Source organism: Marmota flaviventris, chromosome 7 (genome assembly GCF_047511675.1).
Source record: "Marmota flaviventris isolate mMarFla1 chromosome 7, mMarFla1.hap1, whole genome shotgun sequence".
Classification (NCBI taxonomy): Eukaryota; Metazoa; Chordata; class Mammalia; order Rodentia; family Sciuridae; genus Marmota; species Marmota flaviventris.
In genome coordinates, this window is record NC_092504.1 from 116854478 (window position 1) to 116878082 (window position 23605).

General features: G+C 44.5%; 1 protein-coding gene and 1 non-coding gene across 6 annotated transcripts in view; both read right to left on the minus strand.

The window, feature by feature from the left end:
- Tmem131l (transmembrane 131 like) overlaps positions 1-23605 on the minus strand; it is a 172403-nt gene that overhangs the window by 139901 nt on the left and 8897 nt on the right. The gene's annotated exons all lie outside the window — the stretch shown is intronic.
- LOC114085625 (U6 spliceosomal RNA) lies at positions 6645-6752 on the minus strand. The gene has a single exon (XR_003581513.1). It is a non-coding gene; the product is annotated as a U6 spliceosomal RNA (small nuclear RNA).

Consider the following 23605-nt stretch of genomic DNA (forward strand, 5'->3'; position numbering starts at 1 on the left):
TAGATGCCAAACCTAATAGCTCTTGCCCTTCCCCTGAGAAAGAAATTCTTAAGTACACACAAGGCTATAGACTGGACCCTTTCCCAGCCTGCCCTGCAGCTGAGATGCAACCGTATAACTAAGTTCTGCAACTAAGACATGTATATAAAAATACTGGGACTGAAACTTCCTGGAAAAGGGGAGGGGGCAAATGCTGCGCCAGCTCCTTCCTCCTTCCTGGAGAGGAAAGGTACATGATCCTGCAGGTTGAACGTTATATTAGAATAAGACAGAACGAGTCACAACCTGGATGCTCAAAGGGCAGTCCCTGCCCACTGCTGTCTCAGATTAAGCAATGCAAGCTGGGCACGGTGTAATCCCAGCAATTTGGGAGACTGAGGCAGGAGGATCACAAGTTTGAGGCCAGCCTCAGCAATTTAGCAAGGCACTAAGCAACTTAGTGAGACCCTGTTTCTAAATAAAATATAAAAAGGGCTGGGGATATGGCTCAGTAGTTAAGCACCTCAGGGTTCAATCCCCAGTTCTCTCTCTCTCTCTCTCTCTCTCTCTCTCTCTCTCTCACACACACACACACACAAAGAATAAGCAATGCAGAGGTAAGTCTCTATGGTGCCTATGCTCCTGGGTTTTCTGTCTCGTGAAGCTGAGCTTAACCCCCACTAACACACTCCACCACCACCACAGCAGAAGCAATAATAGGAAAAGCAGTAGTTGTAATACTTCTTACAGCTACACACACCCTACAGATCCTTACCATGTGCCAAAAAAACACAACAGGGGCTTTATACACAACTTTTAACTTAATGTTTGCAAAAACCGTGTTAGGCGGATGCTGTAGGTCCCATTTCCTTAAACATGTGGTCTAGAGATGTCCCACTGTGGGATCTTGGTTGGTGACCATGCCAAAGCCCACAGAAACCCCTAGCCCCCCAATCCCTTTGAGAAGCTGCTCTTTGTCCTTGTTATGAAATTCCACCATGCCCTGGGCAGGAGTCTCTCCATGTGCAGGCACATGGAACCCCTCATCTTCCACTATCCGTGCCTTTCTCTGTGTCTTTCATCAGTTACCATCTACTTTCACTTACCATCTTCCAGAGCTGTTTGGAAATCTCTGATCGCTCTTCTCCCAAATATTTTTTCACGCGGGTATTTTCTATCTTTTAAACTTCTGTCCTGCCATTACACAGGGTCTTGAGAAACAAAGGACTAGGTCATGTGGTCATTCCAGATCACTTTTCACAACACAACCGGGGGTGGGGAGACAACTGTGTGTGTATATTTTTTCTAGCTCAACAGGTTCCAAACGAACAAGATAAAACTTTAATAAGACCCAATGTGAATACTTGAGTTTTTTAAAGGCAATTAATTACCTAAATGTATACTGTGAAAAATAACTTGTGGTTCCTGCTAAAAAGAAAAAGGAAAGGGGGGGGGGGGGGAACGCCTGTTTTTGTTCTTATTTGATCATAAAATCAACATGGTCCAAGCAGGAAGAAACTGCTAGAAGTGCTAATGAAATCTTAGGCTTCATTTTAAAAAGTAGCATCCAGACCAAAAAAGAAGTGAATTCACACAGCACCATTCATATGGCAACAGAACCATTCCACCCACTATGGACCAACGTTAAATAAAAAAAGTTTTGACCAAGCTTACATTAGGACTGAAAAAAATAAAAATAAAAAAGGAAGAATGATTTAGTTTGGAGAAGTTTACAAAACAATTAAGTAAAGCAACCGAGAGATGAGATTTGGCAGCTCTCAAAATCAGTGAGGTGCTGTGTGTCGGGTGGCGGACAGAGATAGACTCACTCTGCGCTGTTTCAGCAGGCAGACCTGGGGCGGAGGTGGAAGGCTGAAGAGGACAAGTGAGAAAGGCTCAGCAATGGGAAGCCCGTCCCAGAGGGGTGACATCCTGGTCACGTGAAGTGGTCAAGCTGAATCTAAATAATCAATCATCATAAAGGGACCAAGAGCGAGAAGATTCCTGATGAGCCTGGCACAGCAGAAGAGGATCCGGGTTACAGCCTTGCTACAGCCACGCTTGTGACGCTGCAGGTCAGCAGCCAGGACAGGCACGCTGGGCAGTGTCCTAACCCCCCAGTCCACGTCTGAGCTAAGCAGGACGACAGCTGAGCATCACTGCTGCGGGGTGGCCCAGAACCAGTGCAGAACCAGCACAAAGGCACGGTCGTGGAGCCCTCCAACAGTGGGCTCAGAGCTGGCCCAGCCTGAAGAAGAGGGAAAAATGAGTTGTGCCAAGGATAAGCCAGATAAGAGGCTTTGGGAAAGGAGCAGCTGTCCAAGTTCTCTACACTCAAGGAAAAGGACAACAAAAACACTAACGCTGACGCTGTGCGGAGGGGCGACTTCCAGCATCCCACGCTCCCAGGCCCACAGACTACGAGCGCAGAATCGGCTCCTCGATGCAGTGTGGTGAGGTTTCTCCTAATTCCAGTGGGTTTGGGTTTTTTGGTTTTTTTTCCCAAGAAAGGCTGGCAAAAGCTCTAAGCTGATACAACTGCATGGGCTGCATCAACCTCTACGCGGCGACTTCTCCATTTTCTGCTTCTCATGACTGGTTTCGAAGTGAATGGAGCAGAAAGGTCTGAGGGCAAAGGGGAAGCCCAGGCTTGCTCAGGAGGGCCAAGTGAGGAGACCCTGGGGACCAGAGAACCACAGACTCTCATCGTCGCCGCTCACACTCTGCATAGATAACAAGGGGGAAAACAGTTTGCCTCTTAAGAAAGCTGAAAAGAACTGTACTCACCCCCTCCTTCCCTACCCCTCCAAAAATAACACACACCCCCACACGTACTCTCATGCAGTGCCATTAAGCCATGTATGTTCTATTAAAGAATGGGCAGCCTCTATTCCAGAATCCCGAGGGGAAAAAAAAAATTTATGAACCAACTCACTAAAACACATGTTCCAGGATTTCAAATTCAACAGTGAGCCTGGAATGAGTGGGAGTGCAGGCGAAGCTGGCCTCGGCCCTCCTCAGCTCTGCAGCTGCAATCTCTGCCTCCTGCCCCAAGTGGGCCTTCAGGAAAAGCTCAGTGGGGGAGGGGGAGGGGGCCCCTCGGACTCAGCCCCTCAGAGGACTGCAGGGAGAGGGCTCCAGGCACAGGACTTGCAAGACCAGCCCCGGCTCCCCAGGCCTCCCAGGCAATGTTTGTGGATAAGAAAGCTGCTCATTTTCCATCCTCCTACATCTTCTCCCACCCGCCTCCTCAAGAGGCAGGCTGCAAAGGAGCCGCACCTAGGATCTGACAAAACAAAAAGGGAGAAGGCAACATAATGCTTTCCCCCGACTCAGCCAAGAACCTCAAGCCGCCTGCACACTAGCTTCTGCCCCCAGGTTTTAAACACCGACAGAAGGTGCATCCAGGAGATGCATTATCATCTGGGAGTCCGCTGCACCGGGCTTTCAACTGTTCTTCATTTTATTTTTTAAATAAGCAAAAGGGAAAATACTGAAGTAACCCTTCATTGCGAGATACACACGTCCAAGCAGAGATGACGGAGTACAGAGCAGAAAAGAGCGCAGGCCCTGAAACAAAGAACCGAGAGGACACCGCGGTCACTTCCTAATGTCACGTCCCCGAGTTCCGCACACAGGCAACTCTCTTTTCCAGAACACAACCAAGGGGCACCAACAGACGCACCACCTAACGTGGAAAGCCCTACCCCCTAGATGCAGTCTACAAAAATAAGTCTTTGAAAATACGAATAACATTAAGATGTAGGTCCCACAATCCAGCCAACTATGGAGCAAAATGAAGCTGGGCTAGAGAGTCAGGGGTTTAGAAAGGTCTGTCTGGGGGCCAGAGGAGAGGAGGTGCCTAAAGGTAGGTGGAACCGGATCTTTTTCAGCTTCGAGCAGCATAAGGCTCAACTCAGAACCAGGTAAAGAAGAGGATTTCTCTAATGGGACTCACATGACAAGAGTCCCCAGAGCAGAGGGCTCTAGGGCAGGCTGATCCTGTGGCTCAGCGATGCTATCTCTGCAGCCTTGCACTTCCCCCACCCTCACACCCCCACGATCCTTCAGAAGTGAGGAAAATTTCCTCCAAAGGCTTAAAAAAACAAAACAAAAACCTATTCCTTTCAAAAATATTTTCATGAGCACTTGATCCTAAATCATTTGTTAACTAAACCAAAGGGAACAAATGACACTGTCATACTTACCTATGAAGAGGGGACTCACCTAGGCTATCTGAGGTCCCTCTGAGGGGCCTCCCATCCCCAATGTCACACAGCAGTCCTATATTTATCTGTTGTGCACCAGGCTCTCATACAGAAGAAAAAAAAAAAGTGTTTGGTTGACTTTAAATGTTTTGATTTGTTTTTCCAAAGTAGTTTTTAGGGTAAGCTTCTGAAGTAATGCTTGAGCAAGTACAATTTAATACCATTCTAAAGAATCCCCATCCATTAAATCCACAGTCTAATCTAGTTTGATGCCCTGACTCAGACTGGGATTGTCTTAAACCAACCACCTTCCTGATTTCTGGTTGCACCACCCTGGAGAGGGGCTGGCTGGGCATTCCAAGGCCTTGCTGGCACTCTAGGAATTCATCTTCAGACTTTGTTTCCAGCAAGGGTTGACATCCTCTCCCTAAGCTTGGGTACGGCCACATCCTCATTAACACAGTCAAACAGTCCCATCATCGCATGGCTGACAGCCAGGGTCCCTCCCTAGACACCTTCACACCTCCCAGGGACCTAGCAGCTAAAGGGTAAACACCTGGCAGAGCAGGGCCTAGCTGGTGGCCCCCTGCACCCAGAATTCACAGCAAATATCTAGAACATTACCCACATCCACCGCCCCCCACCCGGGGTATCAGCTCTCTTGGAGTCCACCCCTCCAACTCAGAGCTCCAATCCCTCCCAACTCCTATTAGCTCAATAACTTCCAAGTGTTTCCCTTTCCCAAGCCTCATCAACACTCCTGTTTGCAAGAAGACAACTTCCCATTCTTCAGGAGAGACAGCCTCCTGCAAGGTCTGCCACTGGTTGAAAGGACCTTAGCTGAAGGGGCTTTCCCCAGCTCACAGCACCCAGGACAAAGAGACTGCAGTATGGGGCGTTAAGGGTAGTTATATCTATTTCAATGGCCCTTACTGCAATCCCTAGGTCAAGAGTTTTTTTGTTGTTGTTGTTGTTGTTTTTATGATCCTATGACATAATAAGCAAAAATAAAATAATGATAGTAACATCTCATCGCCAAAGGAAAACACTGAATATTTTGAAATGTATTCTTGCAGACAGCACAGATAAGTTTTTTCTGTAAAGAACTCAAAATCACATCTTTCTCTTTCAAATATTTTACATCATTATATACGTGGCCGTACTGTTGTACATTTAAGCTGTTTTTCATTTTGGGCCAATCTAAACAGATGGATAGCCCTCTATGTACAGCTTATAAGTTCATCCTATTTCTTCAAGAAACTCTGCACAGTGGACTTCCTTTAAAGCACACACTAACCCCTTTAATCTTCATACAACAATCTTATAAGGCAGGTAACGTAACCACTGAGCCACATACCCAGCCATTTTATTTTTTATTTTGAGACATGGGTCTTCCTAAATTGCAGGGGGTCTTGCTAAGTTGCCAGGCTGGCCTCAAACTTATGATCCTCCTGCCTCAGCCTCCCGAGTTGCTGGGATTACAGCTGTGTGCCACCACACATGACTACAGTAGGTATTATTAATACCCATAGCTTACAGCGGGGGAAACTACAGCACAAAGAGGTTTGACAACTTACTAAAAATCGCCAGCTAGTAGGTATGATGTCAGATTCAAGTCAAGGTGGTCTGGCTCCAAACACAACTTCTAGTTTTGGACTACAACCCTTTCCTGAGGTTGGAGAAAATATTCCTTACCAGGTAATCACTACCACATCTGCCTGTACCTTACCATCTTGTTTCAGAGGCCTGCGCACCAGCACTCTGGGTTTCTAAAAGAAAGAACCTTGACACTGGCTCATTTCTGAACTTCTGTTCCCTAACCCTCCTTAACAACTATCACCTCAGCTCAGCCTGCGGGTTGGCTCTGACCCACACTCACTACTCCTCAATCCGCCCACCTTGGTTTCCTACTTTCATTCTATGCCCCCGGCCCTGAGCCAAATTATACAAAGCCAGAAAAGATTTAAGTAAGAAGAGCTAAACTGGAAACTCAGCTCCATACACACCTTACTTTATGTGTGGCCAAAGTCCTGTGTCCCTTCTCTTAAAGTTATACACATTCCTAGAGAGCAGAGACTGTTTTTATAACCTACTAGTTTAACCAATATGCTTCAGGGGCTTTCTAGAAAATGCAAAATGCCAGTTTCTTATTACCATTATATTGCCTCCCCTCTCCCCAAGTAGTGGAGATCAAACCCCAGGGCCTCATATCATCTTCTAATCACTGCGTGTACCAGAATATTTGTCTTCTCCAGGTCCAATTTGGTAGATTTGAGACATTTTAAGGGCCAACCCGAGACACAAGACTGTCCTTTTAAAAAAGTTTTACATATATGATACAATAAGGACTTAGAATGTTTTCTGAAAAAGTCTAATTAAAACTTCATTAATTTAAAAAATGGAATGGTTAGACAAGGGATACATACATTCAATTTCTTCAACAAACTCCCTCTATTTTTAAATCTGGGATGCTTCATGAATGTGCATGCCACCCTTGCCCCGGCACCATCCTTATCTACTCAGAATTGTTCCAATTTTAGTGTTATATGCTGTCGAAAAGACCACTCCACGTTTTACTGAAGGAGAATTAAAGAGAAAACCATCTGAATAGTTACAGTGCCTTACCCAGAGTCTAACTAATGTTACAGAAGTTGCCATCAATATCATGGACATTTTAATCAGCACCCTAGTACTAGTTTTTGGTTTTAATTCTTGTTTTAAATAATATTCAGGTCAAAGTTTCTGTAACCCCACCTTGTATTTCCCTAGTTTTTATGAACTGGCAACACTGTGGTGTGTGTAATGAAGGGAAGTATCCCAGCCTGCTTTTCCTGTCCTCAGCACAGGGGAGAAAGAAATGGAAGCAAGTGGCCATGTTCAAACCACATCCCTGACATTATGCCTGCAAATGCCAGAAACGAAGTTTGGTGGCCAAATGCGCAGGCTCAAGTCCCAGCTCTAAGGCTTCTCATCTGTGACAAGAACTGAAACCTTGAGAGAGAGGAGAACAGAGAGCAATTACTTATACCTGACTCTCAAACAGGACTGTAAAATGGAGATGAGTCTATTTTCTCTTGGGAATTTCCATGAATTAAATAAGCTGACACTTATAAAAATGACCAGAATTGTGAGGTCCTTGATGAACATCAGTCCTCTAACCCAGAATCCAGGTTTCTTTATCCCCACTGTTTTCCAGATGAGATCTGCTTCATGAGGTCTTGAAAATGCACGGAGGACACAAGACCCGGATGGGCTTCAAACTAAGAAGTGTGATGTGTCAGCGGTGACATAGAAAAATCGGTGTGCTCAAAGCATACTTACTTTTGAATTTTTAACTTTTTCATTATACTTCATAATAAATTTTGGTAAAGTTACAACAGGATTATGTGCTTATTGTAATAAAAAAAAATTTCAAGACTCTGGAAAGAGGGGGCAGATTCTGACCATTTTTACCCAATATGGTGCTTTTATACAAATGTGGATTCCTCTGGGAAGACACAGGAAGGAGCAGCTGGGCCTGGCAACCCTGTGGGCAGTGGCATGAAGAAAGATTCTCAAGGCAGCCTACTCCTTCTGGTCTCCCACCAAAAGCCACAACAGACAGTTTTCTAGATCTTCGGCCTCCTCACACTCTCCTAAAAGCTAAATGTTTACGGTAACAAGAAGCAGGCTGAAGCCTCCTAACCAGACTTCCGTACCGTAGGAGAGAGAACACGTGCTCAGGGCTGCCACACATACTCAAAACTGACGCTCCTCTAAACTTTCTACGAGAAACACACCCCACCCATTCCTACGTACTGTTTCACACAGTGTCTGGAACACAGCAGGTGTCAATAAGTGGTAGACACGATACTGAAATTAAAATACTGCAAAAGCTGAGAGAAAACTAACCTACTATAAAATAGCCTGATATGGATGTGAGTGGGGTCCCCCAAAAGCTCCTGTTAATGGAGGAATATTCAGAGGTGAAATGATTACATCGTGAGAGCTGTGACCTAATCGGCCCATCCGGGTTTGATGGTAACTGTAGGCAGGTGGGGCGTGGCTGGAGGAGGTGGGTTGTCCTGGAAGGGTGCATCTTCCCTGAGGCCACTTGCTCTACCCCTCGCTGGCTCTCTGCTTCCTGACCGCCCCCCAACCCCACCAGAAACTGAGCCGCCTTCCTCCACTGGGCCCTCCCCCCATGATATGTAGCCTCCTCTTGGGCCCAGAGCAACAGAGTAGACTATCTATGGGCTAAGACCTCTGAAACCATGAGCCCCAAATACTTTTCCTCCTCTCAGTTGTTCTTGCAGGGTATTTTGGTCACAGCCTCAAAAAAGTTGACTGAAACAAGCCTAAATAACTTTTGTGATACCATCAGTCTATTTGGGGAACCAAAAGAAAGCTTTAAAAAAACAATAAAGGCAGACATGGGTGCACATCTGTAATCCCAGCTACTCAGGAGGGAAGATCACCAGTTTGAGGTCAGCCTTGGCAACATAGTAGGGCCCTGTCTCAAAGTAAAAAATCAAAAGGGCTGGGGACAGAGTTCAGTAGTAGAGCACCACTGGGCGCCCAGTACTGCAAAAACACTAAGGGAGTGTAGCTCAGTGGTATAACACATGTTTAGCCTACAAAAGGCCCTGGGTATAATCCTCAGCACCAAAAAATAAATAAATAAGAAAAAATAAATGAGCTGGGCATAGTGGCACACACCTATAATCCCAGCTTCTCAGGAGGCTGAGGCAGGAGGACCACAAGTCCAAAGCCAGTTCAGCAGCTTAGCAAGGCCCTAAGTACTCAGCAAGACTCTGTGTGGAGATATGGCTCAGTGGTCAAGTGCCCCTGGATTCAACCCCTGGTACCAATAAATAAATAAAACTGTATTTTATAGGGGCTGGGGCTATGGCTCAGCGGTAGAGTGCTTGCCCAGCACAGGCGAGGCCCTGGGTTCGATCCTCAGCACCACATAAAAATAAATCAGTAAAATAAAGTTATTGTGTCCAACTACAAATTAAAAAAATGAATAAATTTAAAAAAATTTTTGAAAACCTGTATTTTACAAAAATACCTCTAAAAAAGAAATCTAGAGATCCAGAGACTAATTATATAGAGAGGGTTTTTACTACACAATAATGTTAGATAATAAATGCACAAACTAGTACAAATTAAAATAAAATGACTATGACAAAGTATGGATACATAGTCTTAACGTAAATAAAAATTATTTTTACTGACCGCATGAATGACTGCAGAGACAAAAAAACTGATATGAATCACTGTGAAAACATTAATACAAAAGACCAGTGACTTAAATTTCATATGAATAACAAGTGTGATTACCACCGACCTGATCAAAATCCCTAAAGGACATGTATGGGCAAGAAAAATCCCGGAGATCCAAACCCTCTAGACATGGTTTTCTTCCTCATTTCTCACTTGCTAGTTTCCTATTCCACGAGCTTCCCACCTTCTCCCCTTTCTCTTCTTTTAGTCAATATTACAGATGTTTAGGTCTCCTAGAACATCTCATTTTTTCTCTGCAGTTTCCCCTTTTATCTCCAGTTCAAAAGTGGAAATAAAAAGAAAATGTAAACAATGTGTTTTTAAGTGACACAGAGACCCTTAAACTCAGCAAGAAGCCAGGCTATCTGATACTTGTGCATCCACAAACCCAATTCTACATGCCACAAATGTATTTCTTAACTTGGCAAGGACAATATACAGAACACATCTCTGAATTAAGTTTTGTTTTTGCTGTGCTTTTGCTTGAGATTTAGGCTCATTTTTAAGTCTAGAATTTTGGCTTTTGATAAAGAGCAACACAACTTTAATGGGCCCTTAGCGTACTCAGGATACCTTTAAGATTGCCCAAGTAAGCAATTAGGATAGTCCTCCTTCTTTAACTATGGCCCAAACTCGGTGAATTAATGAAACCCCTTCCCACCTACCTAAACATACTTTCAAATTAAAATGAAGCCTAATTTTCCAACCCAGGTTAAATAGATTAAAAGATTAAGAAATAGAGAGCAAGTGCTTTCTCCATCTCACTCTCACATTTCAACCTCAAATTACCCCAGCCCTCTAATGACTAGAGTAGTCACTGTGAAGGCAGCTAATTACCCACGAATTACACCAACCGTAACCAATTTCAGGATCACAGATCAGATTTTCCCCAAACACGAATCTGCTAATTAAGTGACATGAAAGTCCAACTAACAGGCAATTTGGAAGTGACATTTATCCACCTGAAAGTAGACTTACAGAATAAGTATTTAAATTCACAACAGCAGCTATCCCCCACGGACAGCACGATTACACACTTGGATAATTGTAGTTAAAATGCATGGAAGCAGAGACTCATCTCCTTGATTCAAGCATTTCCAAGAAACAACAGGATTCTCCACCAGGGAATGGTCCACATGGATCTGCCCAGGCCTGAGAAGCCACCCGCAAGTACTCACTGGCTAAGTTAAATTAGTAATCCAACAAGTTTAAGACACTTACAGACACCAAAGCACACACAGCCTGACATCCATTTCTGTGCTCTGATCAAAGGAGTGTGGTTTGATTTCAGAGCTTGGCCCAATTTGTTCATTAAGCTTCCCACTTATTTCTCACCAGGAAAAAAAAAAAAAAAATCACAAAAGAAAAAATATTTGTCCTTAGCACTCACAAGTCTGTGCAAACAAAGAATTTTCCCGAGTATGCTCCTACAGATACCCAAAGGAAAAAAAAAAAAAAAATAGAAACAAAATCCATTCAACCAAAAGACCAGGTTCAATGAGCTGGAAAGAAAACGTGTGGACTGGCTGTGCAGCTGAGCCGGCCGCACAAAGCCCAGCTGACCGGCTGGCAGGGCTCTAAGAAATGAAGCTCCCCAGCAGGTCATTCCAGAGCGCCTGCCCAGTACCAAGAAGTTATTTCCTAGAAGCTCCGGAGTTAGGAAAAGGGAAGGGGAAAAGGTGAGGGGACACCCAGGAGGACTCACAAACGAGTCTCTCTGGTTACAGCCTGAAGTGTGAGATCCCCCACAGTCATATATACAAAATGACACGCTTAAGTCCTCACCCCTCGTACCCTACTGGAAAAGGTGGTCACAGATGCCATGGCTTAAGATGAGGTCATACTAAGGGAGGAGGGGCCCTGACCCAATACGCCCGGTGTCCTTATTAGAAGGTGGCCATGTGAAAACAGACACAGGGAGAAGAACGCCATGTGACATGTGGTCACAAAAGCAGAGACCCTAGACAGACACCTGCAAGCCAAGAAACCCTGAAGGCTGAACAGGCTTGCAGAAGCTTGGACGAAGCAAGGAAGAATTCTCCACTGGTTTCAGAGGAGCGCGGCCCTGTGGACACCTTGATCTAGGGCTCTGGCCTCCAGACGGAGAGAGAGTCAGTGTCTGCTGCTCTGAGCGCCCGGTTTGTGGCACTGTGTTACAGCAGCCCTAGGAAACTGCACGGCACACTTGAACTCGGGTTTTCTTCCCCTTGCTACGCCGTCCAGCCCCCTCAGTTGGCAAAAGTTCCCACTCCACCACAACAGAGCCAAAGGGAATCCCCAGCCTGTGGTTTGTTTGGGGAGTCCCCTTTCCCCTCTGAGTGACACATTAGGCCTTGTCCCAATTTTATTACTTCTCTGCAGCTCCCATCTGCCTCCTGCGGGCCTCACCCTGCCCCCGGGCACCACTTCCCCACTCCCCGCCCCCACCCCTGACGGCCTCACTGTGGGAAGAGGTGGGGATGTGGAAGTCCCCTTCAGTGTGGGTGGCTCCTGCACCACTTCACTCACCCCATTTCTCACAGATTTTTTTAGAACATTTCTTTAGTTTTCACTTAAGTCATTAATACCCTTTCTCCTCACACCCCAACAACCCCCACTCTCACTCTCACACACCACAACTCAGTCTGGTGCCCACAGGGGGCTGGGGCAGGGGACAGACCTGAGTACACAGAGCACCCTGTCCTTCGGCCACTCCCATTCAATAACTGAGCCTTTCTGTTATCCAGCCAAGGTTTCTGCCAGACTCACTTCCCTTATAATGAATGAATTCTGAGAAAGTTCCTCAGTTCTCCCCTGGAGGCTGCCCTGCCATGGCCTAACCCACCTGTTCACCAGGCATGCCAAGGCATGCTGGACCCGAGGGTGAGCATCAAGCTCACCCTGGAACCTGCTCCCCCGATAACTATGACAGAACTCCTTCAGAAACACTGGGTCAGGGGCCTGGGGTTGAGGCTCAGTGGTAGGGTGCTTGCCTAGCACATGGGAGGCACTGGGTTGGATCCTCAGCACCACATAAAAAATCAACAAATAAAATAAAGGTAGTGTGTCCATCTTTATAAAAAAAAAAAAAAGGAAAGAAAAAGAAACACTGGATCATTTAGCTGCAACCTCATACCGTTTAATTCTAGATACCATATGAGTTCTAGATCTTCTAAAATCCTGGGTCAGTGGTAGTGAGTAAAACTGGAAAACAACCTCCATCTCCCAATTTCCACCTCACAGTTTGACCTACAAAACCATTTCTTGCCTCTCACTATTTAATCTTCAACAAAAGTATATTTTGAAATGTGATTCCCTGGATGCCTTACTCGACCAACTGCTCTAAGTCGGAGCTTGCTCATAACCCCCCCAGGGCTCCTTAACCCCTCAGTGCTGATGGCTGGGCCCCTCCCTTCGAGCTTCTGACTCAGTAGTCTGGGTGGGGTCTGAGAACTTGCCTGTCCAACAAGTTCCCAGGTGATGCTGAGTCCGCAGGACGCAGGACCACACTCCAGAGGCATGCCCTAAACCGCTCACTCACACTTGCCTCCAGTGACTCATGCCACTAGCACACACTGCTGCCGGCTTGCCACCGACCGGTCCCCCTTCTCCCATTTAGGCAAAGCCCTGTTTGTGGTCGTTGACCACGGTCAGTGACTAATCCCTGCTGCAAAGCTCATCACAACAGTCGCCCCACTCCAAGGATGGTGAGGGGTCAGTGAGCACAGACCCATTTTTGACCTGGAAGATGTTGAAGGGGGAGTCTGCTGAGGGGTGTTGCTGAGGAGGAGGCTCTTTTAACCTGCCCTCCTGGATGAGGCCTGCAGCTCTCCAGAGGAGAGCTGAATGGCCCACTGAGCACAGCAAAACAAACAGGTAGAAAGCCACCAGCTGGAGCTGACGCTAACCTGCAGAGCAAACCAGCCCAGAACCACCCTGCCCCCTGGCTTCTTGGTAAGTGACATAATGCCTTCTTTATTGTCCAAGCCAGTTGAGTCAGGGTTTTCTGTTACTTGCTGCTGAAAATAATCACAAAGCAAAGTGAGCTAACAGGAAAGCTCACCAAGGACGAAAGGCAACCTCTCAGCACACATTACAGATGAAAGTAAAAACTTCCAGGTAATGTTCCACAAACTCCACAGCAGAATGTCCACGGATGATCAATACTTAGTATGAAACTAAACACACGACCCAGCACAGAGTAACATTATTGAAGATCTCTCTTTAAGAGCCACACCCCTTTTTTTCAGGGGTTTATTAGGAACCATGTAATTCTGGGGCCTAATAAAGAATAGTTGCTGCTACCTATCAATCTTAGACTTGGTCTCCTCCCAAAAAGCAGACTGTCAATGTATCTAACACTGTACTCACAACATCAAGGTAGACAAGTATACCTGGAAGACTCCTAGGATCATGAACCTGTTTGTCCTTTTATAGCTCTGTAAACTTAAACTTTTTAATCTTTGTGAACTTATCTCCTCACCTACAAAAATGGAAATATTACCACACACCCACCCGGTTATTTAAGGATAATGCATGTGAAAGTACTTTGTAAACCATAAAGTATAAATACCAGGGCAATTACTCAAATCCAATTTTAATGGATTAAGTGGATTTAAACATGACTTGATTTGAAGAGATAAAGATTAATCATGATCCCAGAAGAATTACTTCACCAAAAATTCATGCTAACATAGATATGTCATAACTATCAACTGAAGACTGGATTGTAATTCAAACTGAACTTCACCTGTTGTAAATAACTTAGGTGCAGCAAAAGGAACCAACATCCACAAAGTAGTATAACCTTGAAGGTCAATGTTTTAGTATAACCCTATAATATAACCCTGAAAGTCAAGAAGGCATCAATGGATTTCTCACTCTGTACATTTTCACAATAGTTCACTTGGAAGGCCACACCAATTGACTCTGCTTTCACCGAAGCTATCTTCTGGAAACCACCGCCAAATCCAGCAGTGAGGCAGGGCACAGAGGCGCACACCTGTAATTCCAGTGACTCCGGAGGCTGAGGCAGGAAGATCACAAGTTCCAGACCAGCCTGGGCAACTTAGCAAGACCCTGTCTCAAAATAAGATATAAAAAAGGGCTGGGGATGAGCACCCCTCAATCTACAGTACCAAAAAAAAAAAAAAGAAGAAGAAGAAGAAAATATATATGTATGTATGTACACACCCATAACCACACTCTCCGATAGAGAGGAGTGGGTATCTCTGGACATTTCACAGAAAGCAAATCACCCTTCCCACGGGAGAAGTTCAGCTCATCAGTCGTGTCATTCTGAGTGGTTCCGTGGACCTCCTTGCTGGATGAGAGAGAGCCCATGCACTGAGCCAGGTTTTCTGAATGAAATACTTGCACAAACTGGACAAAAATAAACAGGACTGGAGGGAGGAGCAACGTGTGGCCCTAAACCTATGTTTCTAAAACCAGGCTAAAGGAAAACAATGCCAAGAATCAACTACGGCCACCTGGAAATAATAAGAGGAAACAATCTGTGAGTAATTTGTTAAAACTCTTCGGTAAATTTTGAAATTTTTTTTTGAAGAATTGTCACACTTATTGTTTATTATACTTTAATAACTACAGGCCGCTATTTTGGAATAGCACTGAGAAGAACTACAATAAGCAGACAGAACTTTCTTATGTCATTAAACAGGCTGCAATGGCCATCCTAATACAATGGTCTCTAAAAACGCAATCATGAAACACCACAACATCTGTGAGATTCTGTCTAGACTACCATAGCGATTATTTGCAAAGTGACAACATTCTTTTCTTACATTGGGGGCAAGATCACAATACACTAGAGTCATATTTCACATGTGGAAGACTCTTAACAACAAACTAATAATTCGATAACAATTCATTTAAAATAAGTAACAAGCTCCCAGGAGACCCCATTATCCTAATACTGGTGTTCCTCGACAGAGGATACTGCCTTGGGAAATCTTATTTGTCCTCTGAATGTCGAAATCCCAAGCTGTGCTGCCACCTCCCACAGTGAGAAGCCTGGTGTCATACTACACCTAGAACACCTCCTCAGAACTAATCGACCTCGCTGCTGCTATGTCATGACACACAGGGACCCTGTGACAAGGCTAATAGAGAGCGAGCCAAAGCACAGTGCCACTGCATAAAAGCAGCCTAAAAGGACCAAATGTCAGTCTCCCATCTAGCCATGGGCTTTCCTGATGAAATTTAAGTCAGGTGGAGGGGGCGGGCAACACACCCAAATCTCTCTCTTGCTTACAATGCTCTTCTTGTCTGAAAACGCCTCTCTCAGCCTTTCATCCGAGGGCTGGGACTTCCAGGGGCATGTCTTCCTGGGCTGCTGAACCCGCCCAGCTCTTTCTTCAGAATGCACATCTGACTCAATGGGTTCCTGAGGTTGTCTGCAGTTAAAGTCCTGCGATGTGCAGCCGCAAATAATCAGTGGCACGGGGATGAGATTAGGCCTTTCAGTCTTGCGCTATCTCTCCTCTCCTAAGGGCAATCCCAGTCTAAAGTAGGGGATGCCGCAGTTCTGGATTCAGCACATTTACCTACAAAAGTCAACCTCTCCAGACTGCGCTTCCACGTTTTTAATTCAGTAGTGCTGACACTAGTAAAGTGTTTTGTACGTTTTCATTCTAGACTAATGCTTCAAAATTCTTAAAGGATTAAAACTTCTTTGATATGGGAGTTACTGCTTTATACATCCTTTTCAATACAAAAATACAGATGGACACAAACCTAACCACAGCAAGGTCTACAAAAAGATACGTCTAGAGCAGCTACAAATTTCAATGAAAAGATTCTGAGTCTACGGTACTACTTTTCTAATTTATTTCAATTGAAAGCTAAATAATAACATAAGTAGGTGTTTAAAGCTTTGCGAAAAATTACGCAACCTCCATTTTTAAAAAGTTTTTAAAAAGGCTTTTGTGCCTGGAGAACTATTTTAATATATACCATAAACCTTGCTTAAAAGCCTACACTGTATTAAGGAGAAAACCTAAATTATAAAATTGATTCTAGTCAAAATTCACATTACATTGTTAGCACACTGTGCGGCAGGAGCGAATGCACTCATTCTGCAAAACCCCTCAGGGCCCACGCGAACCTGCCAAAGGTTCCACCGGCTACCCAAGACCCATTCTCCCTAAAAACAGGCCAACTACCTACTCAATTGAAAAACCACAACCTCTAATTCTAACATTGACGCCGCAGTTTCAATGGCAAATTCAGCCTGCAGCCTTGGATGTGGAGAACACGAAGAACAGCAAGTAATCAACGTGAAACTGACTTTTAATACCACGAGCTTCATCCCTGCGTTTCAGCAGGTCTTTGCTGGGACCTTTGAAGGAGACTCAGATGGGACCTTTGGTATCCTGAGAAAGGCAATTTCCAGAGGAGTTCAGGGTCCGGTGCCAAGGAAGTACCAGCAGGATGAAGGGAAGTAGGCAGGATGGGGAAGAGTGTTTTGGCAGAGAGAGAGGTGAACCAAGTCTGTGGGGCTGAAAGGAAGTGACAATGGGGGAGGGGGCAGAAGCGAGGTGCAGGACCTCAATCACAAAAGGACGTCTACATGCTGAAGAGTCTGTACTTTATCCCAAAAGTAACGTGGTTCACAAAAGACTGTTTTTAAAAGGACAGGGAAAGATGTGTTTTAGACACCTCACTAGGGTAAGAACACCGAAAACTGGCTGGGGTGGCTACACAGAGGAAGCGAGAGGGTATCTGAAGTCCAGTCACGTCTAGTGACACCTAGGATGGGAAGAGTGTGAAAGAAGTCAAGGGGGCCGGAGCCGTCGTGCACCAGGAGGGGCTGTGCTTGGGGACCAGGGACCCAGGAACTCGAGTCAGGGCACATTCATTGTCCCTGAAAGCCGCAGGGACATCTCAGTCGGCAACTGAAAACCCTGGGCAGAAGAAGGGAGGGAGGGAGGGAGCAAACGGAAGGGTAAAGAGAGAAAGTAAGAAGGCCAGCCAAACACACCCTGAGATCATTCAGGGAGATGACGAGTGGGGAGAGAAGACGGTCCACCATGAAAAACCTTGGGGACAGTTAACAAGTGTCAGACCCCATCAACAGGTGAGGAACTTAAATTTTCAAAGGAGAACAAAGAACAGCGGAAAACAGTTCCATTCCCTGTGGGGGCTCTGAGCTACTTTCTTGCCAAAAGGAAGCTTCCCTCAGTCCTTGCTGTCTCCAAGTTTATCTTTCAGCATGTCATGGAAAGGTCCACTGGAGTCCCTTCAAGTTCTGGCTCGGGATTTGTCTTTAACCGACCTCCCACTGTTTCAGGAGAACGCATTTTGCTGCTGTTCCTGATAAAAGTGTGTTTTAAAACCAGGCAAAAGCTGCGAGGTGCAGTGGAGCAGGAGCCCAGCATGCGGGAGGCCCTGGGTCACCCCCCAGCACCACGGGGACAACGGCAGGGAGAAGACGTCACTGACACTGAGCCTAGGCGGTCGGCATTTGTGATTTTTTTCAGAACATTTCAAAGCTGAAATAATACTCTATTCATATTTTGTCAATACTTCAAACTTCTCATATTCTAACAAATATTACCCCCTCAAAAAAGGCCTCTCAGAGAGCAGACGAGCTTCCCCCCCACAGGGCATCAATTCTCGTAAGAGCTGAAGGCGGATATTTGAGAACACCCAGGAGAAAAGGGGGATGGGGAGGAAGGAGGGAAGTTTTTTAATAGTGCTTTCCTGGCTTTCAACCAAATACAATTACCTATACCCACAGAAGATGAAGTCAGGATAACACAAAGTCTTCAGGAGGCCAAGGACCCTGAAAGCCTCCCCGAGCTGTCTGGGGCAACAGGCACACTGGCTGCTCCAGAGCCTCCGCCCAGCTTGGCAGTGGTCTGGGTCTGGTCCCACTCGGGGCAGACCCCAGGGGCAGTGATACAGCAGAACCACCCATACTCTGGGGTAACGGGGAATAACTGAAACTGCTTTTCACATTTATTATTTGCTATTATTATCAGATTTAATGTTCCAGTTCCTAGTTAGCAGTGGCTTCTGTACAGGAGCTCTTCAGAAATGATGTCTTCATTTTATCTTTTTGATAAATGGTGGCTTCACTGACTTCAAAGTCCAGCTGACTATCAATAAAAGTTGACACTGAGGGGTAGTTCTTTAAACAAAAAAAAAAAAAAATCAAAAAGTTTTTAAAAGGTACAAGGAGATACTAATAACTTCATAAATAAATAAGATCAATGATAAACGACAGGGCAAACCTTAGATGGAACCCAAAGTGTAATATTCACAAGTCTATATTAACAAATTATTGACTATGTAAATAAGAGGGATTAGACAAATTCCCTCCCATACCGAAGAATTTCAAAAACTGTGTTCATATGTGGCTTAGTTTCCACTTAATAATTTGACTCCAAAAAGGACCTTGGTCAGGTGACGAAGGTTAACACCAAAGTGATAATTCATGCTGATAGTACACACCTCTGACATGACAGGATGACAAGGGCAACCTATTTATGTGGTCTGCCTCCCCCAAACCCATGCCCCAATGTAACCATGAGAAAGATACCTCACAAACCCACACTGAAGGACATTTAACAAAACATCTGACCCCTACTCCTCAAAACTTTCAAGGTCATCTAAAACAAGGAAAGGCTGATAAATGAACAACCAAGAGCCTAAGGAGACATAATGACCAAAAGTAATGAGGTCCCCTAGAAGGGACTCTGGGACAGAACCCAAGAACCCCAGGTCTGAAAGTGCAAGACCCTATCAGCGACAAGGAACTTTGGGGTTTTGCTAAAAAACAGTTGTAAACCAAAGTATACATATCTACACTGATATAAATGAATGATTGCCTAAATAAGGGAAGAGAAGAATCTCCCATTCAGAATTTACAATAATCTGAGTAGGTGAAGCTCAACTCCACTTGATGACTTGCCTCCAAAAATGACATCAGGCAAACACGAGTAAAACTGAAGAGTGTGGGGTTCGGTGCAATAATGTACCAAGGGTAGTTTCTCAGTGGTGACCGACGTACCAAAGTCATGTAAGACATTAACAATAGGAAGTCGGGTGCAGTGGAGCAGGCCTGCAGGCTGGGGATGGGGCTCAGTGGTCAAGTGCCCCCGAGTTCAACCCTTGGTCCCTCCCCCAAAAAAAAGACATTAACAATAAAGGCACACTGAGAGCATACAAGATATGTGATACGATCTTTGTAACTTTCCTATAAATTTGCATCTATCCTAAAGCAGAAGGTTACTTTAAAAGTAGCAAGGCACTAGGTAGGTTTGGGAAAATTTTAAAAATTAATTAACAGTGCCAGGTGTGGTGCATTTAGTGAGGCCCTAAGCAACTTAGTGAGACCCTATCTCAAAAAAAAAAAACAGGCTGGAAATGTGGCTCAGCAGTAAAGTGCCCCAGGTTCAATCCCTGCCAAAAAAATCCCAACTCTGCAATAGAATGTAAATAAACAGTAAATACTTTGGTGACTAACCAATAATAAAACATCACACTCAGGTAATTCTTAGAGCTCTAGAGTCTGCGTTTTCAGAAAATGGACACAAGGAAAGTTTTCTAACAGCGGCACCTCAGTCAGGTCATGATCCTGCCTTTATACAGCAGGAGCAGATGCTGGCCCAGAACAGCCCAGAGGGCCAAAGAGGCCAGAAGTCGAGTCCGAGGAAAGTCACGAAGAATAAAAATAACAGGAAAATACAGGAATATCTGAAATCAAGAAGATAAAACATAAAGCAAGGCTGATCAAACCATAAACCACCGTCTACTGAGTTTTCAAATCAAGGGGGAGAGGATGGAGAATAGAGTGTAAGGCATTTCTTTGGACGACAAAAATGTTCTAAATTTGACTGTGGTATTTTTTCAACTCGGTGAATGAGCTTTTAAAAAAGGGTGAACTGTAAGATATGTGAATTACACCCCAATAAAGTTATCACCAATAAGTAAATCAAGAGGTGGCAACCAACGTGGGGAAGGGGGATAATGAGGCCCAAAGCCAGAGTGCTGGGCCACTGAGCTACCTCCCAGCCCTTTCATTTATTTATTTTCTATTTTGAGACAGGGTCTCACTAAGTTGCCCAGGCTGCAATCCTCAACGCTATTTTGTTTTGTTTTCAGTTGTAGATGGACACAATACTTTTATTTTTTTATTTATTTCTATGTGACGCTGAGTGAGGATCAAACCCAGTGCCTCACACGTGTTAGGCAAGCGCTCTGCCACTGAGCCCCAGCCCCAGCCCTTCAACATTGATTTTAATGAAATGAAATAGAAAATAGAGTACACTGCAGACAATAAAGGTGAACGCTATTTTGTGAAACTTTAACTCATTTTTTAAGTAAACATATGTACATGTATGTATTCACAGATCTCTCTCTATATGCCTGTAAGCACAAAGTTATGAGGGCAAATGTCTTACGGTCAGCACGAAGAGCTCGAAAGCCACCATTCAAAATCATTCATGAAATGCTCCCTAGTGACTCACACCTTCTGATCATCTGAGGCTGCGTCAAAAGATCATTGAGGCTGAAACCTATTAATACACCTTTAAGTTCACTAGAAAATCGACAAAAAGAAACTAGTTCTAATTAATAAAAAGGAAGGCTGGTCTGTGGCTCAGGGGTAGAGGGGGTGCTCAGTACCAGCGAGGCCCTGGGTTCAAGTGCCCGCTGTCCCCAGAAAGAGGCAAGAACCACATCCACAAAAGAGAACAAATGCCAAGGCACAGGCAGCCAGGCACCCACGGCTGTGCTCGCCCACACCTGGGTCCGCAGGCCAGGCCTCCCGAGCTCCAGACGCACACCACCCGCTGCCTACCTGCCACCTCCACTCGGACGTGTCACATCAAGTCTGAGATGCCTAGGAGACAACCAAGCGGAGTTCCGGATTCCCCTCCCACTAAATCCTTTCCCATCACAGTCATCACCTCCCAGATGCTCAAACCAAAGTCTAGAAACCTCTATTTCTCTCTCCTGCATATGCCACAGTGATCCAACAGCCATGAATTCACCCCACCCCAAAAATAACTTCCCATCTCCCTCCATCCCCCATCACCACCCTAGCCTGAACCAGCCCACAGTCCTCACTGGGTTTTGTCCCACAGATCCGAAAAGGATTTTAAGTTGTCCCACGTTGAAAATTGTATGGTTATAAAATACCCGTCATACTGTACTGATATTTCTAATAAAACTCTTAATCATTTTTAAAATATATTCAATGAGATCCAAATAGCATTACAATGATATCCACCATTATGCATTTCTAAAAATATACAAAGAGGCTCTTTGTACCTGGATATTTTATGTTGCTCCTTTCCCTCCATGAATTCATTTTCATTCAATTTCTCCCAAAGAAATGTAACTTAATATATCTATACACAGCTGGGCACAGTGCCACAGGCCTGTAATCCCAACTACTCAGGAGGCTGAGGCAGGAGGATTGCAAATTTGAGGCTAGCCTGAGCAACTTATCAAGACCCTGTGTGTAGCACTCGCCTAGCCCAAGTGAAGCACTAAGTTCAATTTCCAGTAAAGAGAGAAAAAAACTATACCCAAAGCCTTTCGTACTTTTGCAACAGAACAATGGATATAAATTGAAATGTCCTGTAACACAGGATCTAAGTGCTGAAATTTTTTTCTGAATTATCATTATGATTTTTATTAACATACAACTGATCAAACCAATAAATTCTGATAGGTAATTAAACATAAATAAAATCTGATTGAAAATGCATCCTAGGGGCTGAGGTGTTGCTCAAGGGTATATGGAAGGCCTTGAGTTCAATTCCTAGGTCAGGAAGGAACAAAGAACCTGCATCCTTTAGTGAGACAACAGAACTGTCTTTTCTCCCTAATGGGCTCATATGAACATGATTTGCTGCTAGAATGAGACAGGTTTAGTTAACGTCAATGCAATCTTGTTTTTACTGTCCTTTTTTATTTTTATTTTTTTAATGCTAAGTTTTGAAAAAGCTTGTTCACACAAACAGATGTGAGTAGAACGAGTTGTTACAGCAATGGCCCATATTACCTAAACTCCAAAAACCACACAGTGGCCTATCATTAAACATAACTTTTGATGATCCATAAGCTGCAAATTGGATTGTATACTCACTCCTTCAATTCTGTTTAAAGCAAGGACTTGGAAACAACCAGGAGTTTTAAAAGAATGTGTCTTAACTAGAATTAAAAGAATGTGTCTTAACTAGAATAATTTCAAATTGTCCCTTTGTCTGCCCAAGAGGAAACAAACAGGATTAGGACTGGGTGAGAGAAAGGCCTTTATTTTAGAAATTAGAGACGTGAGATTGTGAAAATTGACGTAGAAAATAACTTGCAACCTCTGACATATTGATTTCAGAAGACTCTATGGGCATCTGGAAACCAATTCTCTGAAATTATCCTCATACTAAGTGCCACTTAGTCTTCATGCACCTCCAAGAGACCAGAATCTTACTCTGACAACTAATCAAAACTGCCCCAAGATATTCTCTTAAAAATGTAATTTACATTTTTTTCATTTGATAGCTCCCTGCTTTACGAACTCACACCACAATTAAAAATAAAACTCAAGCTCTCTGCGAGACCTCTAAGGTTGCACACCTCTTTCACTACCCTACAAACCAACACCAACTTTCCCCAAAGGTCTTGGGATTCCTGCCACACTTCCAACCTCAGGGCCTTTGTGCCTGCCATTCGTGCTGCCCCAAGCACTGGCCCTCTGCTTGCTAGGTGGCTGTTCCTACTTTCTCCAATTGTCAGCTGGAATGTCACCTCCTGAGAGGAACTTCACCTGACTGTGTGCTGTCTACCACAAGAACCTAATGCTTAGTAGTTCTTATAAACACAATTATTCTGCTTACAGTGATGTCTGACTTCCCCGTTACACCCAGAGCAGGTCTAGTTCAATATGTCAATGTTCAGCACCCAGCAGTGCACGACCCCAACAGATGTTCGTCAAGAAGACGGAGGGCGTCAGCCTGCCATGGGAGAAGTGAGGCTGGTGTGTGGCAAAAACAAGGGGGTTTTCCAACAGCCTTCTGTACCACCTTATTTTAAAACAAAGTCATATTAATTGTTAGAAATCACAAAAGCCAAACAGAAAGATTACTATTACAGATAATTATGTCAAACAGGTACATACAGATACTTCAGAGATACTTCAG